This window comes from Rattus norvegicus, chromosome 3, assembly GCF_036323735.1.
Source record: "Rattus norvegicus strain BN/NHsdMcwi chromosome 3, GRCr8, whole genome shotgun sequence".
NCBI lineage: Eukaryota > Metazoa > Chordata > Mammalia > Rodentia > Muridae > Rattus > Rattus norvegicus.
The window spans coordinates 8339291-8356173 of record NC_086021.1 but is presented as its reverse complement, the minus strand read 5'-3'; positions in this window follow the sequence as shown (position 1 = coordinate 8356173).

Here is a 16883-nt window from a genome sequence, read left to right as displayed (position 1 = left end):
TGAGCTATAGTTATGTTTCTTTTATGAATCTGGGTGTCCTTGCATTTGAAACATGGTTGTTCAGAATTGAAAGTTCATCTTAGTATTATTTTTTCTTTGACAATATGGTTCCCTTCCTTATCATTTTTGATAACTTTTTGTTATTTATTATTATAATTATTATTTTTATTATTATTTTTATTTTCACTTTTATCATAATATATTATTATTATTATTATGTGTCTACTTGATATTTTCTATGATTCTAGTACTTTAACAGGTATCTCTTTCTGATTTGAGGAATATTGTTCCCAGAAAATCACATACAAATAGTTATTGTAGCTGATTTTATTTTCATGCTTCTCATAATGTCCTGAACTTTTGAATCAGGGACCCTGCCTCAGTTGGTTCTGATTGGAAAATAGAGAAAATGATAGCCAGTGTCTAGGCAGGGCAGACAGAGCAGGAGTTTCAGGATGCTTGGACAAAGGTCCAGAGCGGAAGAAGGCATGGAGATTCTCCAGGACAGACTTTCATGAGAGAGAAGCAGCTGACATAGAAGAGCATGAGAATAAGCAAACCCAGGTGCGCTGCTCAATGTTGTCCAGGGCAAGAAAGATGGGATACAGATTTTAGCAAATAATAATGTGGGAATATCTGTGGTGGGTAGTTTAGCCACTCGGAGGTTAGGAAGTGACCTTGCCATTGAGTTGTTAAAGGCATAGAAAAATATAAAGACTGCATGTGTGAGGCCTCCATCCATAAGCCCCCTATCCCTATCCTCTTCCACTGGCCTGTCTTCTTCAAAGGTGTTTCCCTTCCGCAAAAACATCCCCTTGCTGCCTCCCCAGCATGCCATTGTATTTACTGGAAGATCTAGCCTTTGCATGACCAAGGGCTTCTCCCATTGGTATAGAACATGGTCATCCTTTTATACATATGCAGCTAGAGCCACCAGTCTGTCCATGTTCAATCTTATGGAAGTGCTTTAGTCCCGCGGAGCTCTGGTTTGTGACCACTGTTGTCCTTACTGGGTTTCAAGGCACTTCACCTCCTTTAATACTTTCTCTATCTTCCCCAAAGGGGACCCTGTTCTCATTTCGATGGTTGGCTGGAAGCATCAGCCTCGGTATTTGTCATGATCTGGAAGAGCCTCTCAGGAGACAGCAATATCAGGCTCCTGTAAGCATGCACTTGTTGGCATCAGAAATATTGTTTAGGTTGGGTGCTGTATGCATGTGGGCTGGATCCCAGGTGGTATAGGCTTAGTACGGTTATTCCTTCAATCTCTCCTCTAATCTTAATCTCCATATCATGTCCTATGAATATTTTTGTTTCCCCTTTAAGACAGACCATCCTCACTTGGTTCATCCTTCTTCTTGAACTTAAAGCAGAATTTGAATTGTATGTTGTGTAATTAAAGGTTTTGGGGTAGTGTGTATGTGTGTGTGTGTATGTGTGTGTGTGTGTGTGTTTTGTTTTTTCTTTTGTGTGTGTGTGTGTGTGTGTGTGATTTGGATGCCTCATTCAGGATGGTATTTTATAGTTTCATTCATATGCATAATTATTTCATGATGTCATTGTATATGATTAGTGAGTTGTACTCAATTATGTAGATGAACCACATTTTCTGTATCCATTCATGTGGTCAAATCATCTGGGTTCTTCCTAGCTTCTGGCTATCAGAACTACAACTGCTATAAACATAGTACAACATGTGTCCTAGTTAAATGTTGGGGCATCATTTGGGAATATGCCCAGGAGTGGGATAGCTAAGTCCTCAGCATATACTATGTGCAATTATCTTAGGAAAGCCCAGAGTAATTTCCGGAATATTGTACCTCATTCCAATCCCTCCAATAATGAAGGAGTCTTCTTCTTTCTCCACATTTGTGACCAGCATCTGCTGTTAACTGAATATTTGATCTTAGCCATTCTGCCTGCTGTATATTTTGATTTGCATGATGAATAATGATGTTGAACATTTCTTTATGTATTTCTCAGCCATTCAAAATTCTTCTGCTGAAAATCATTTGTTTAGATCTGTACTCCATTTATAATAGTGTTATTTGACTTCCTGGAGTATAACTTCTTGAGTTCTTTGTACATATTGAATATTAGTTCTCTTTCAGATATAGGATGGCAAAGATATTTTTTCAAGATATTAGTTGCCATTTTGTCATAATGACAGTGTTCCTTGCCTTACAGACACTTTGCAGTTTTACAAGGTCCAATCTGTCAACTCTTCATCGTAAAGCATAAGCCACTGGTTTGGTGTTCTCTTCAAGAAATTTTCCATAGTCATCACGTGTTCCAGCTTTTCCCCACTTTTTCTTCTATTGGTTTGTGTTTATCTCTTTTTTCTGGATTTCCTTACTCCACTTGGACTTCAGATTTGTACAGCGTGATAAGAATGGCTGGATTTACATTAATTTATACGCTGACATCTAGATGAACCAAAACAGGTGTTCTACATGCCTGTCTCTGTACCAATACCATATAATTTTTAACAGTATTGGTGGGTATTCAACTTGAGGTTAGGGATGTTGATTTCCACAGAATTTCTTTTATTTTGAGAATAGTTTCCACCTCCTTGTTTTTTTTTCTTATTCTAAATGAACTTGCATATTTCTTTTTGTAACTGTATGAAGAAATTTGTTGAAATTTTCTTAGGGATTGCATTGAATCTGTAGATTGCTTTTAGCAAAGGGCCATTTTTGCTTAATCAATATTGACAATCCATGAATATGAAAAGACTTTCCATCTTCTGAGATTTTCTTCATTTATAGAAATTAAGTTCTTTTCATACGGTACATTCCCTTACCTATTTGAGTTACACATAGGTATTTTTTGTTATTTATGATTATTGTGAAGAGTGTAATTTCCCTAATTTCTTTCTTGGTCTGATTATTCATGGAAGGTTACTGATACGTTAGATTTAATTCTATATCCAGGACTTTGCTGAAGTTGTTTATGACGTGCAGCAGTTCTCTGGTGGAAATTATGGAGTCACTTAAGTATACTATAATATCACCTGAAAATAGTGATATTGACCTCTTCCTTTAATATTTGTATCCCTTTTTACTCCTTCTGTTGTCTAATTGGTCTGGCTAGCACATTGAGTACTTTATTGAATAAGTAGGGAGAGAATGAATAGCCTTGTCTAGTCCCTGATTTTAGAGGGGGAACTTCAAGTTTCTCTTAATTTAGTTTGATTTTTGGCTATTGGGTTGCTGTACATTACCTTACTGTTGCTGAGTATGGCCCTTGAATTCCTATCATTGTAAGACTTTGGCTATGAAGGGGTGTTTTATTTTGTCAAATGCTTTTGCAGCATCTAATGAGATGAAAATGTAATTTTCTTCTTTCAGTTAGATTATCTAGTGGATTATGTTGTTGGAATTACATATTGAACTATACTTGCATTCCTGTTATGAAGTCTCCTTGATAGTGATGGATGATAATTTTGATGTGTTCATGGATTTGGTTTCCAATGATTTGATTGACTATTTTTTTGTCAATATCCATAAGGGAATTTGTTCTGAAGTTCACTTTCTTTATTGGGTCTTTGTATGCTATAGGTATTAACATAACTGTGGCTTCATAGATGGAATTGGATAGTGTTCCTCTGTTTGTATTTTGTGGAATATTTTAGACAATAGTGGTATTTGTTCTAGGAAGTGCTGATAGAATTTTCCACTAAAATCATTTGGTCCTGGGATCTTTTCCCAATTGGGAGCCTTTTAATAATTGTTTCTAACTTTTTAGTATTCATGATACAGTTTAGATATTTTATATGACCCTAACTTAACGTTGGTAACTGCTCCCTGTATAGAAAATTGATCATTTGATCCAGATTTTCTACTTTTCTTGAATATAAATTTCAGTAATACAGTATGATGATGTTTTGAATTTCTGCAGATTCTGTTGTTTTGTTTCCCTCTCATTTCTGATTTTGTTATTTGGATACTTTCTCTGTGTCCTTTTGTTATTCTAGCTCAGGTTTATCTATCATGTTGATTTACCCTTTGATCCAGCTCCTGGTTTTATTGATTTTTTTTGTAGAGTTCGTTTTGTTTCTCCTTAGTTTATTTCAGAGTGGAGTTTGATTATTTCCTGCCTTCTGCTCCTCTTTGGTGTATCTGCTTCTTTTTGTTTTTCACCTTTATATATGTTGTCAAGCTGCTAATGTAGGCTTTCTCCAGTTTCACTTTGGATATTCTCAGAGCTTTGAGTTTTCCTCTTAGCTATACTATCATTGTGTCCCATAAGTTTGAGTTTGTCGTGCCTTTCTTTTCCTTAAATTCTAAAACATTTTGAATTTTTTTCTTTAGTTTTTCCTCTACCAAGTAATCACTGAGTAAAATATTGTTCGACGTCCATGTTTATTTGGGCTTTCTGACATTTTTGTTGTTATTGAAGTCCAGCCTTAGGTCATGGTGTGTGAGGAAATGCATGGGATTATTTCACTCTTTTGTATCTGGTGATGCCTCTTTTATGACCAACATTATGATCAGTTTTGGAGAATGTGCCATGAGTTCCTGAGAATGAGGTATATTCTTTTGTTCAAGAATGAAATATTCTATAGATATGCTTAAATCCATTTGGTTCAAAATCCGTTAATTTCTCTGTGTCTCCCTTTTCCCATTCCATGATCTGGCCAATGCTGAGTGCGGGTTGTTGAAGTCTCCCACTACTATTTCATTAGCGTGAGCTTTAGTACAGTTTCCTTTATAAATTTAGGTGCCCTTGGATGTAGTATAATATATATATATATATATATATATATATATATATATATATATATATATATATATATATATATTCAGGATAGAGAATTGACCCTGGTGAAATTTTTTTCTTTGATGAATAGTCCTTTGTAATCTTTTTTTTTTTTTGATAACTTTTGGTTGAACTAGATACTGGAATGTATGCTCCAGGATGTTTCTATAGACCATTTTTTTGGAAAATTGTTTTCCAGCTTTTGATTCTGAGATACTATCTGTCTTTGTTACTCAGCTGTGTTTCCTTTGTGCTACAAAATTCTAGTTCTTCTTTATGTATGCAGTCTGTTAGTCTCTGTCTTTTTCATTGGTGAATTTAGCATTGATGCTAAGAGGTATTAAGGAATAATTATTATGGTTTTCTGTTGTTATTTTTTGGTAGAGGTGGAATTATGTTTGTGTGACTCACTTCTTTTGGGTTTGTTGAAAGTGGATTATTTTCTTCCTTTTTATAGGGTGTAATTTCCCTCCTTGTGTTGGAATTTCCCATCTATTATCTTTTGTAGGGCAGGATTTGTGAAAATATAGTGTGTAAATGTAGTTTATCAAAAAATATCTTGGTATCTCCAGCTGGGTTAATTGAAATTTTGCAGGGGGTAGTAGCCTGGCTGGCATTTATTTTCTCTTAGTGTTTTATAAAATCCACTCTGGATCTGACTTTCATAGTCTCTGGTGAGAAGTCTGGTATAATACTTATAGGTATGCCTATATATGTTACCTGACTTTTTCGCTTACTGCCTTTAATATTCTTTCTTTGTTTTGTGCATTTGGTGTTTTGACTATTATGTGAAGGGAGAAATTTCTTTTTGGTCCAATCTATTTGGAGAAATGTATGATACTTTTATTATTATAGGCATTTCTCCCTTTATGTTAGGGAAGTTTCATCCTATAATTTTTGATGATATTTACTGGCCCTTCTTTATGGGAATCTTCGCTGTCTTTTATACCCATTATCCTTTGGTTTGATCTTCTCATTGTATCCTGGATTTCCTGGTTGTTTTCCATTAGGAACTTTTTGAGCTTTACATTTTCTTTGATGGTTGTGTAAGTGATTTCTACAGTATCTTCTGCCCCTGAGATTTTTATCCTTTATCTCTTGTATTCTCTTTCTGATGCTTCTATCTATGACTTCTGCTTTCTTTATTGCTTCTATTTCCACTTATTGATCCTAGATTTTTTTTTAATTACTTCATCTGTTTGACTGTATTTTCCTGTAATTCTTGAAGAAATTTTGTGTTTCTCCTTTAAAGGCTTCTACTTTTTTACCCATGTTGTCCAGTATTGCTTGAAGAGTTTTATTTGCTCCCTATCAATATCCTCTTATCATCATCGTGAAAAATGATTTTGAATCTACATCTTGCTTTTTCAGTTTGTTGGGATATCCAATATTTGCTTTCTTGGGATAAGGAAGCTCTGATGATGCCAAGTAGTTTTGGTTTCTGTTGCTTAAGTTCCTGTGCTTGACTCTTGTCATCAGGTTTTCTCTAGTGTTTCATGGTCTTGCTGTCTCTGACAGTGTCTTGACCGTCTTGTAAAACTCTTTGTCACTGTTCCTATAGACTTCTTTTCTCCCACCAAGATGTGGGTACAGAGATATGTAGGACCAGATCTGCAATGGGTGCAGGCAGAAACAGGAAGTGTCCTGTCCCAGATTGCTCTTGTTTTCTGTATCCTGAGGCCTCCAGCCTGGTTGCTTGGAGCAGAAGGGTTGGTCTCGCCTGTGTTCTCAGTTGTGTTACTTTTCCTGGCCACTGGCTTCCATCTCTGGACACAGGTAGATACTGGAAGGATCCCCTCCCTTACTCTCCCAAGGTCCCTGTATCCATAGGGCTCTAAGCAGCTTCCCCTCAGCACAGGAATGTGAGCAGAGGTAATGGTAGCCCCTAAGTTCTCAGAATTGTCCATGATTCTGGGAGTCCAGCTTTCTCTCCCACTGAATTTGGGTACAGTGAGCTATTGTAGTATGTCATCTCTGGGAACAGCAAGAAACAGGAAGCTTGTATCTTCTTGATAGTATCATCCTAATAAATGGAAATATCAGGATAGGCATTGCCAGTATATGAAATATATATTGAGGCGGTTGTCATGGGGAGGTGGATACAAATAGATACAAAATACACTTGAATAAGTATGGTGTATTAAGATACATCATGACTGGAATCTTTGGAGAAGAATGACAGAGTCTGTATTATATAAAATGGATTATGAAATTGAGTGGAAAAATTCTTCTAATAAACATAATATAATTTTAAATTGAATCTTCTTCATCATTTATTTATATAACACATCTTCACTAGGCATCTAGAATTTCATCGATTATGATACATTAAGGATGCAAATAAGAAAAAAAAACGAATCTTCCATAAACAGGCATTTTAGATTTTTTGTTGCATCTTAAGCAGAACCATGGATAATTCAGAGAACATAGGGGAAATCATTACCTCTGCTCCCTTAATGTAAAGGGAGAGAAAGAACTTAGAGTGTTGTCAAGCATGTGCTCACAGGTACTTACTTATATGATGGGTCCATGATCTTTATTTTCAGTGAGCTTGGTTTTGGTGGGGGTAATCTGAGTTTGAATTTTGTAATTTATTTCTGTGTTTTATAACTTATTTTACTATATCATTTATCTTTTATAAAGATGTATATTTTATTCAGTTTGTTTATTTTATTTATATTTCATTTCAGCATTTCTGCTGAGATAAGATCTCTCCAAAGTAAATGAACTAAAGAAACCGATTTTGATATTTTACTAACATACCAGATTACCGCAGACGATGTGGCTATTTGAATATAGGAGAGCACTAACTATGCTTCTTTTGGTATAGAATATGAAGATGAAACCAAAACACAAGTTAAATAATTCAAATAAGTTATTAGCTATAATGGTGAATTTTGTAATTGGATGGATTCACTATCATTATAATTAGACCTGATATGATGTAGAGAATTACAAAGAGCTAATATGTGACTATTTCTTTTTTTTATTTTTTTTGACTATTTCAATACAAACACCTAATACACAGTGACTAATTTCAGTTTCGTTGATATTTTGGTTGGGTCACAAGCCTTTAACAGCTGAGGTATTTTAGTAGCCTCTTATGTGTAGTTCTCATGCACACTAAATGTATTTACTCTATAGTATGCAGGAGAGTTCAGAAAGCATATATAATATAATGAACACAAGAAAAATAAAATTTTATAGCCATAATCATAGAAAGATTATTTGTCCTCAACATTTATGCTTGCATGTCAGAACAGGATTCAATGTGCAATTGTCTTAACACTCTTCCAGGCAAGCCACACATCCAGGGAGGGGCTGATATGAGCGGATCCACACTGAGTTGTGGTAACCTAAATCTGAGCTGTTCTCGCCATACTGTTACCATTCATCCTCTGTGGCTGAGAACTCGTATGAACAACCCTAAGAAATCTAGGCTCTCCTGTTCTGTCTTCAACTCATTAAGTCTCTCAGAAACCACGTTAGGATTCCCAGTGTGTTCTGTTACCATAAACTTTCTCTGCCTGAGGCATCTCATCTGTAAAATAAGAATAAAAAGCCTCTTTGTTTAACAAACACTTAATGTGGCTGAGACCCGGGAGCTGTCCCAGGTGCTGAACACAGAGTACAGCCAGACAGAGGATCAGTGCTCATGAGAGTTAAAAGCTGAGGTGGGAGAGATACATAGTTAATACTATCATATATTTGTATAATAAAGTACTTGGAAGTGGAAAAAGCTTGAAAGAAAGAAAAATAAAACAAGGAAAAGAACAGAGGATCAAAACAGAAGGTACAGGTGTGGTTTGACTGGAAATCATGCCCACTGCAAAACAGGCAGGATGGCACAAGGTCACTTCCGAAATAAATAACTCTAAAGTTCCAGTTCTGTGCTCAGAAGAAAACAAGTGCCTATTAAAGATAAAACTTTTAAAAAGTTTTGTTTTTTCCCAGACAACATCTAATGGAATTGCTAACCAACTGGACTAATTGAAGGAATGATAAAATGGTGCCACAGAGACGACATAGTAATTAAGAATGCAAACTGCTTTTACAGAAGATCTGAGTTTGGATTCAGGCTCCCGTGTCCTGTGACCCACAAACACTTGTTATTTCAGCTCCGGGGATCTACCGCCCCCTACTGGCTTTCTTGGACATCATGCTCTTATGTGTATTCACACACACACACACACACACACACACACACACACAAACACGTACACTCACAGAGATAATTAAAAATTAAAAAGTAGACTTTGAAAAAGAATGTTACAGAAGAATCATTTAAGGGGACAAAATAATGAGTCAGAAATTAATATTCACACAGAAATCAGTGCATGAGGAACAGAGTAATTTAAACAGAACTAAAATTAACATTTTCAGTCATGATTGCTCTGCAACATGAAATAATAGCAATATATGATCACATCTGAAGTAAATATTAAATAGACAGCAAGCTAGAGCAGATGGGAAGGAGTAATTGGAAATATAAGATTCCACAGGCTACGTATTAATACAACTAAAGAAGTATTTAACTAGGGGTGAGTCTGTATTCTTTGACACATATTGTAAATACCAGGTGTGGTGGAAACACATAAAACAAGTGTCTTAATTTTTTTAATATATCTCGATGCTGAGGAACAGGGATACCAGAACATCTGCTGACATCCTGCTACTAGAAAAAGAGTGGCCACATCTTTAGTTCCCATTCTTGGGAAGGTGAAAAAAAAAAGCCGGGTTATGTATACTGGGTTTGAAGAACATGTGGACTTTGACGAGTTGGTAGCCAGAGTGCCTGCATCATCTACAAAACACAGTACTGGGGAGAACAGTGAAAGACTCAAAGAAGATCACACTGTGCCTGGGCCTCCTTCTGCTGACTCTTCTACTGACAAACTTGGACAGATAATGTCCCCACACATTCCAGGTTCACATAAACCATCCTCTCTTGCCATAGAGATCTCGGATCTTCCACTTTTCCAGGAGTTTCTGGAACTATCCAAATGTTTCCAAAGGTCATTCCACATTTGCCCAGGTGTCCAAAGTCTTCCCACAGATCCTGAAAAGAAATCACACATTCTCCTCTGCCAGAAGGAGTGTCTTTTTTATTCCATGTTTATTAAATTGGGTATTTCTTATTTACATTTCAAATGTTTTTCCCTTTCCGGGTGTCCAGGCTAACATTTCCCTAGCACCTCCCACTCCCCTTCCATAGGGGTTTTCCTCTCCTGATGCACCCCCACATTCTGCCCTTTCCCAACAATCCCATCCACTGGGGAGTTCAGTCTTGGCAGGACCAGAGTCTTCCCCTTCCACTGGTGCAGGACTCCCAGCTGCCGAGAAGGTTCATTTCTGTGCCTGTGCACACACGTGTGCTGATGAGCCCGCAAACCCTCTATTCTTCTGGGGAACGTTGCCCTAGAGATATAACAGCCAGAATATAGGCATCGAGGCCCTGGCAGCCTGAGAGTCCTGCAGAGGCTGACAGTCTCCACTGCCCCTTCTGTGACAATCAGCGTTGAATGTCTGGGAATTCTGAAGTGGCTTTGGTTGTATCGACTGACTTGTTAGCAGAAATGTGAGAGCATCAGTAACCAACACAGAGGTGGCTCATATCTCACAGGTGACAGGCGGGGCACTTGTGCTTGCCCAGATGCCCTTTTATGGTGTGCATGTGTTTCTCTCCCTCTCCAGGCAGGCTTCGGTGCAGGGAAAAACCCCGTTATCTCTTTCTCCATAAAAGGATACTCAGCTCTGGTTTGAAAGTCAAACCAACAGCCATGTGTGCCGTGGGACAGCAATGAGGACAGATACTTTTACGTATGCAAATGTATTCCGAGTGATACTTTGGATTTATAATTGTAAGATTATTACCAGCAGGTGATGAAATTAAGATTTAAATATCGTGCTCCATTTAAATGGCAGGTATGCTTTTGGCTGGATCAGGAATCAACACATTATTGGGTAAATACTAATCGGGCTGGGATGACATCCCGTAATTAGTTAGGGCTTGGGGGGGGGGGGATAAGATTTCCTTTGCTACCTGCCATTTTAGCTCAATGCAACTTTGAGGCTTCAGGGAGGATTCTGTCAGTCTCAGAAGGGTTTCCATTAGAAGGAGTAGTTGGTGGAAGCAGTTCTCCCAGCTCTGGGTGAGAGTCTAATTCTAGACCTGGGTAATTAGATCAACAGTTAGATCTAACTGCAGACACACAATAGGATGAAGTTCAGGCTGATTAGCCACACAAAGCCATTAGGTGGATCAATGAAAAGTCAGCATTTCTCTTCCTGAGCAGAACAATCCGCACTGGAGCTGCGCGTGGGTGGCTGCAGGCTCGTGTCTCTACAGGTGCTCTCTGAGCCACCTGCAGGTACAGGATGGTATACAGTCTTTGTCCCAAGCCTACAGTGAAGAGGTCCTCATCCTGTCTCTGGGCTAGAAGGAACTGAAGTTCAGAGATGTCTTTGTTCAGGTCCACACAGCAAAAGGCAGGGTAGAAAGAGATTCACTCTCGGTATGTCTGATGCTTTAAGACATCCTCAGAGACACTGCTGCAAATCTCCACCCCCAACCATTGATCCCAAAGCAAGAGTGACCATCAAGACTAAGACTTGACTTCCACTGTGCACGGAGAAAAACTTCTGTCCGAGTTGAGATCTTTTCTAGGGTGCACAAGGAAAACCTTCCTCCAGTCCATCCCACCAGCTCTGGGGTGGTGGGAGAGGGAGCAGGCAGGGTCCCCCCATCTTGACATTTGCAAGGCTGTTTCAGGCTCTGTCCCCACCTTCCGGGTTTAGGTTGGGTTGAGGGGTGGGGGTGTGGAGAGCCCTGCCTGGACTATCCGAGATTGAAGAACACACGGAGGGGCTCCAGGCCACGTGCGCCCTCTAGCGCCAGTCAGAGGGACGACATCTCCGTGAGATCTCACCTGGGAGACCTGCATTCACCTCTGACCTGGGCTCAGCCGTATCCCTCCAATTTGAGAGGGCCACCTGCCCTTTGTAGGTCCGTGAGCGCCTAATAGGGCTACAGGAAGAGCGTTTAGCTGCACAAGGTCTTGGATTGGGTCTTCAGCGCTACTTAAAGAACAAAACAGGGCATTTCGACCAACCCCTTTCTTTTTACATCAAAAACGGATAAATGGAGCCTCATTGCAGTTTCTACTTATGTATTTTATCTATCCATTTCTTTCTTTCTTTCTCTCTTTCTCTCTCTATTTCTTTCTTTCTCTGTGTGTGTGAGAGATATGTATGTGTACTCATGTGTTTGAATGTGTATTGTGCAGACATGTGTGTATGTGTGATATAATGTCATAGATTTTCATTGCTTTCCTCTCAGATTCTCCGCAGCAAGGTCTTTCAGTCAAAATCAGACTCATTGATATGACGAGTTCTGCTTGCCACTTTCCTCAACTCTTCCGTTCAAGGCTATAATTATAGGCAACCTCCACACCCACCCCCTCTGACCCCTCCCCCCATTTATGTGGGTTTCCAGGGCAGGGGAGTTGTACTAGGTCTCTGTGCTTTGATGGAAAGTGCTTTAGTTGTGGATCCATGTCCCTGGCTTCTGCAGTGTATGTCAAATGCTCATATTTGACTGAGCGAGTGTTTTGAAATTGCAAAGGAAAGATACCTAAGCCATCTCAGGCCAGGGGGCCATGGCTCTTGGTGAATTTGAAATGTAGGTGGCGGTCCTCAGCCTCATCAGTGTCTCTGATGCTGAAATTGTAACCTTTTCTTTTTCTTTTTCCTTCTTCATTTTTTTATATCAGTGTCTATTCATTATCCACAGTGCTGGGTTGCATCAACACAACTTCCTTTAACCATGTCATGTGCTTTACCCTGTTCGAGCTTCCTGCTCACCCCCATCCCCCACCCCCCGGCCTAGTCACTTTCCTTCTCCAGACCTTTGTCTGCCTTCGTGACATATGGACATATTTGTTTTTTTTTTGTTTTTGTTTTGTTTTTTTGATCTGTTAAGAACCCATAAATATTCTGTAAAGAATTACAGGACTTGGGGTTGGAGATTTAGCTCAGTGGTAGAGCGCTTGTCTAGCAAGCACAAGGCCTTGGGTTTGGTCCCAGCTCCAAAAAGAAAAAAAAAAAGAATTACAGGACTCACAAACGAGACAAAAATTACACTATTTGCTTCTTGGTGTCTTGTTGATTTTGCTTAATGTGGTGGTCTCCAGTTTTCTTACCAAAGACTAAATTCAATCCCTTTTGTGGCTGGATAAAATTCCATTGTGTATGTGTACCAGGACTTATTCAATGGACTATTGTTGGATGCACAGGCAGATTCCACATCTTGGCTACTGAGTATAGAGCCACAGTAAGCATGGTGTGCAGGTGTCCTCTGATGTGTTGCCTCTGAGTCCTGTGGGCTCGGTGGCCAGTGCTCAGGCTGACTGCCATTCACCGAGAGGGTCTGAGCCTAAGCTGTGTGCTCTGTCTTTGGATGGAGGCTTTGCATGAGATGACTGTGTTTGTGTGTGTGTGTGTGTGTGTGTGTGTGTGTGTGTGTGTGTGTGTGTGTGTTCGGTGAATGACTGTGCACCCTTACATTGGGACTCTTCATGGAGTTTATGAAAGTGATAGCTGTGTTGGTGAGCATTGGAGATAGATGTTTACAGCACCCCATCCCTCTATCCCTCTTTACCCCTCTGCTTCCTTCTGCTCCTTTTCCCTTCCCCTTCTTCCTCCACTCCCCCTTTCAAGACCGTGTCTCACTATATAACCAAGGCTGGCCTCACGCTTGCAATGATTCCCCTGCCTCAGCCTTCCAAATACCAAGAAGTCCTTTCCATGGAGGAAGAGAAAGACTTTCAGAGGTGCAGTTGTGGGCATGGGTTGCCAGGAGAGGAGTGACACCAGACTGTCTGACTTTGTACAAGGAAACTAGGACCAAAGCAGGTAGCATTGGGGAGAGTGAGGTTGGCCACTGTGCCCACTCCCTGTCCCCCGCACCTAGAACCAGAGCTCTGGCAAGTCATGTTTTCGAAGGAATCAAGTCATGTCAGTAGTCAGATAGAACATGGCACAGGGATCCTTGGGAACATGTAAAGCAGAAATTATAACCTACAATTTCTAGTCTAGGAGAAGAAAGCACACCCAGTCTGTGTGTGTGTGTGTGTGTGTGTGTCTGTGTGTGTGTGTGTGTGTGTGTGTGTGTGTGTTCATGTATTGGGTCATAGCAGGAAACAGGGTGGATAGCTTGATTTCAAGAATCTCTGAAATTGAGTATTTTCCTGAGCTTCTGGGGAGAGATATGGCTGTGTGTGTCTGTTTGGTATCTGACCTTTTAAATAGAGAAGGGCTTATATTGGGGGGCCCATCCGAAGCAAAATGGACATTTACCACATGGTTTCCCTCATTTTGGGGGCCCTAAAATTCTTTAAAGATTAAGTGTGCTCATAGGAAATGGGAGAAGCAGTTGTGGGGCTGGAAGGGGGTTGAATAGACCTTGATGGATGCAGAGGAAGAGGTGCTGCTCCTCGGTTAGCCAGCAGACTGGCAGGAGAGCATCAAGTGAACAGGCAAACCATGTTGTCACCACTTGGGAAAACCATGGTGAATTACGATGAAAAGTATCCCTCCTGTCCCAAACCAGATTCCCCAGGGCCTCTGGGCCATCTCAGACACTGACTAACAAAGGCATCCATATCAGAGCTGAGAGATCCACATCTGAAACTAGTCACATTCCTCAGTTTCCCCTGTGGAAGAAACAGATCAATTACAGTCAGGACCAGCTTAGGCACAGCCTAGGTTCCAGCTGCCTTTTCCAGCGCCACCACCGCCCTTGTTAGTGAAGGTGATCTGGCACTGATGAGTGGGCTGCATTCTTGGGTTACGGTTATTCTAATACAACCACTATAAGAGACATCTGTTGCTGGACATGGCACCATAGGCATGGCCATGCCTGGTTGTTTTCTATTAATATCATTCATTAATCACAGTCTTAAGTGGATGGAGGGGTGAAGGGTTTGTGGCTGTGGGACCACTTCCCTACTGGAGACTTGGCAGGACGTGGTCTATCCTGGACTTTCTCCAATATCCTCCCTTTATGCCCTTTGCAATTAAGGTTTTAAATAAGAGAGAGAATGGGTCCAGGTGGTATCCTGGAGACCGTGTCTCTGACAGCACGAAAACTTCGTGTGATCATGCTGAATTAGCACAAACTGGATGATATCATGCTCTTCATCAAGCCCGTGGACTCTGCACTGAGCCTCATGATTATTGATTAGTGAGTGAATGTAAGACTGAAAGGGGATGGGGCTGCAGTATTGCCCTGTACATGGCAGCCGGGTGTCTTCCTGTTGGCAGAGCCCACATCGGAATGACTGTGGCTCCAGACAGAGTGCCCAGGGCTGAGGATTTAAATTATGATCCTTGAATACCTAACGTAATGAGCCATCTCCCAGACCCTGGTGTTTTGTCTGATGAGTCTGCAAGTTGCATGTTTAATATGTAAGGAATGGGAACCATGAGGAATGGGAAAAAGAGAGTGTTTGCCTCCTCTGCCCACACTCTCTGCTCCCAGGGAGGTTGTGGCAATGGCAGGCTGCCCTCATCTTCTCAGTGATCTGGACTTCGTGGATGTTCTCAGGACCTTGGAGAGGGCCAGAGACGCTGCTTTGTTCTGCAGGATGTTTCTGACTCTGGAAGGTTCTGGATGAATGCCAGGTGAATGCATACCTTTACCTCACAGAGAGGGAAGTCAAGAGGCTCGATTATTGCACCAGCATCTGGGGTCTTTGGGCCCGTGGGGAGGGCTCTGTCCTTTGACAGCAGTGGTGGGGACACTGGATTCTGCAGTCAGAGCCTGAGCGTTCCTGTCCCACTCAGAGACCTCCATTCGGGTAAAGCTGGATCCCCTACTACAGCACAGGGGGAAATCAGTGAGTTTATTACACAGAGAAGGTGACTGTCACTGTTTCTGATTTGAACATGGGCATTTAGAGAGAGCTTTATACACAATTCTGTGGCTTTTCAGGCACCATTGTTCAAAAGATATAATTTACAGCAAGGTTGAAGGACAAAGTGAAGTTTAAAAATTAGGTAAAATATAGTAATTGAATATACTTGTTTTTATTTAAAGTTTTTTTTAGAATTATGTTGTTATTTTATATGTACTTGCACCTATGTGCATATGCTATATGCATACGTTACCTTTAGGGATTAGAAGAGGGTGTCTGATCCATTTGAACTGGACTTATGGATGGTTGTCAGCTGCCACGTGGGTGTTGGGAATGGAACTCGGGTCCTCTGCAAGAGCAGCCATTGCGCTTTAGGACTGACCCATCTCTCTAGCACGTGACTTGTTTCTCTTAGGGGATTTCTTTTTGTAAATAAAGTTCCATGATGATTTTATGAGTTACATCGTTTGGGTCTAGGGATGAGAGTGGATTAGTAACAGCGTGAAAACACAGGCAATACACTTCCTGACCCTCAGTAAGGGCAGTTTCAATTGTGTGTGTGTGTGCATACACACGCATGCATGTGCATGCATATGGTTTGCAGATTCCCTTGGAGGCCAGAGGAGGACCTCAGGTTCCTGGGAGCTGATTTACAGGCAGCTGAGAGCTGCATAAGTGGACCTTAAGAACAGAATTTGGGTTCCCTGCGAGTTTGGAACATGCTCTTAACTGATGGGCTCTCTCTTCAGGCCCATGTGTTTCTCAGCCTCGACTGAGATATCTTTAGGAAAACGTGCACTATCTCTGCAGGCATCCTTGGCTGGGTCGGTTGTGTTGATGTTTCTGATGCTCAGCCATCAGGAGACAAAGGCTAGTCCCCAGAAGATACCTTCTCTCCATTTTAGCGTCACCCTTAACTCTCCAGTTCCTCTGTCCTTTCTTGTTCGAACCACAGGCACAATGCTGCTTCCTCCAGGACTATGGAGGTGTGTTCTCGTTGGTTGAGCAAGGACGTGAGGTTATGAATAAAGGTCAGCGTGACTCAGTGCCTTTTCCTGTACTACATATGAAATGTTTTGTCTGGAATTAGGGCCGGGACTGGTTCAGGTGTGTAAATTAGGGACAGCCTCAAAGTCTCTTGAGTTGAGCCTCTTTTATAACTTTGAGACTCTCTGGGGAGCACGCCAGCAACCACACCACCTTTAA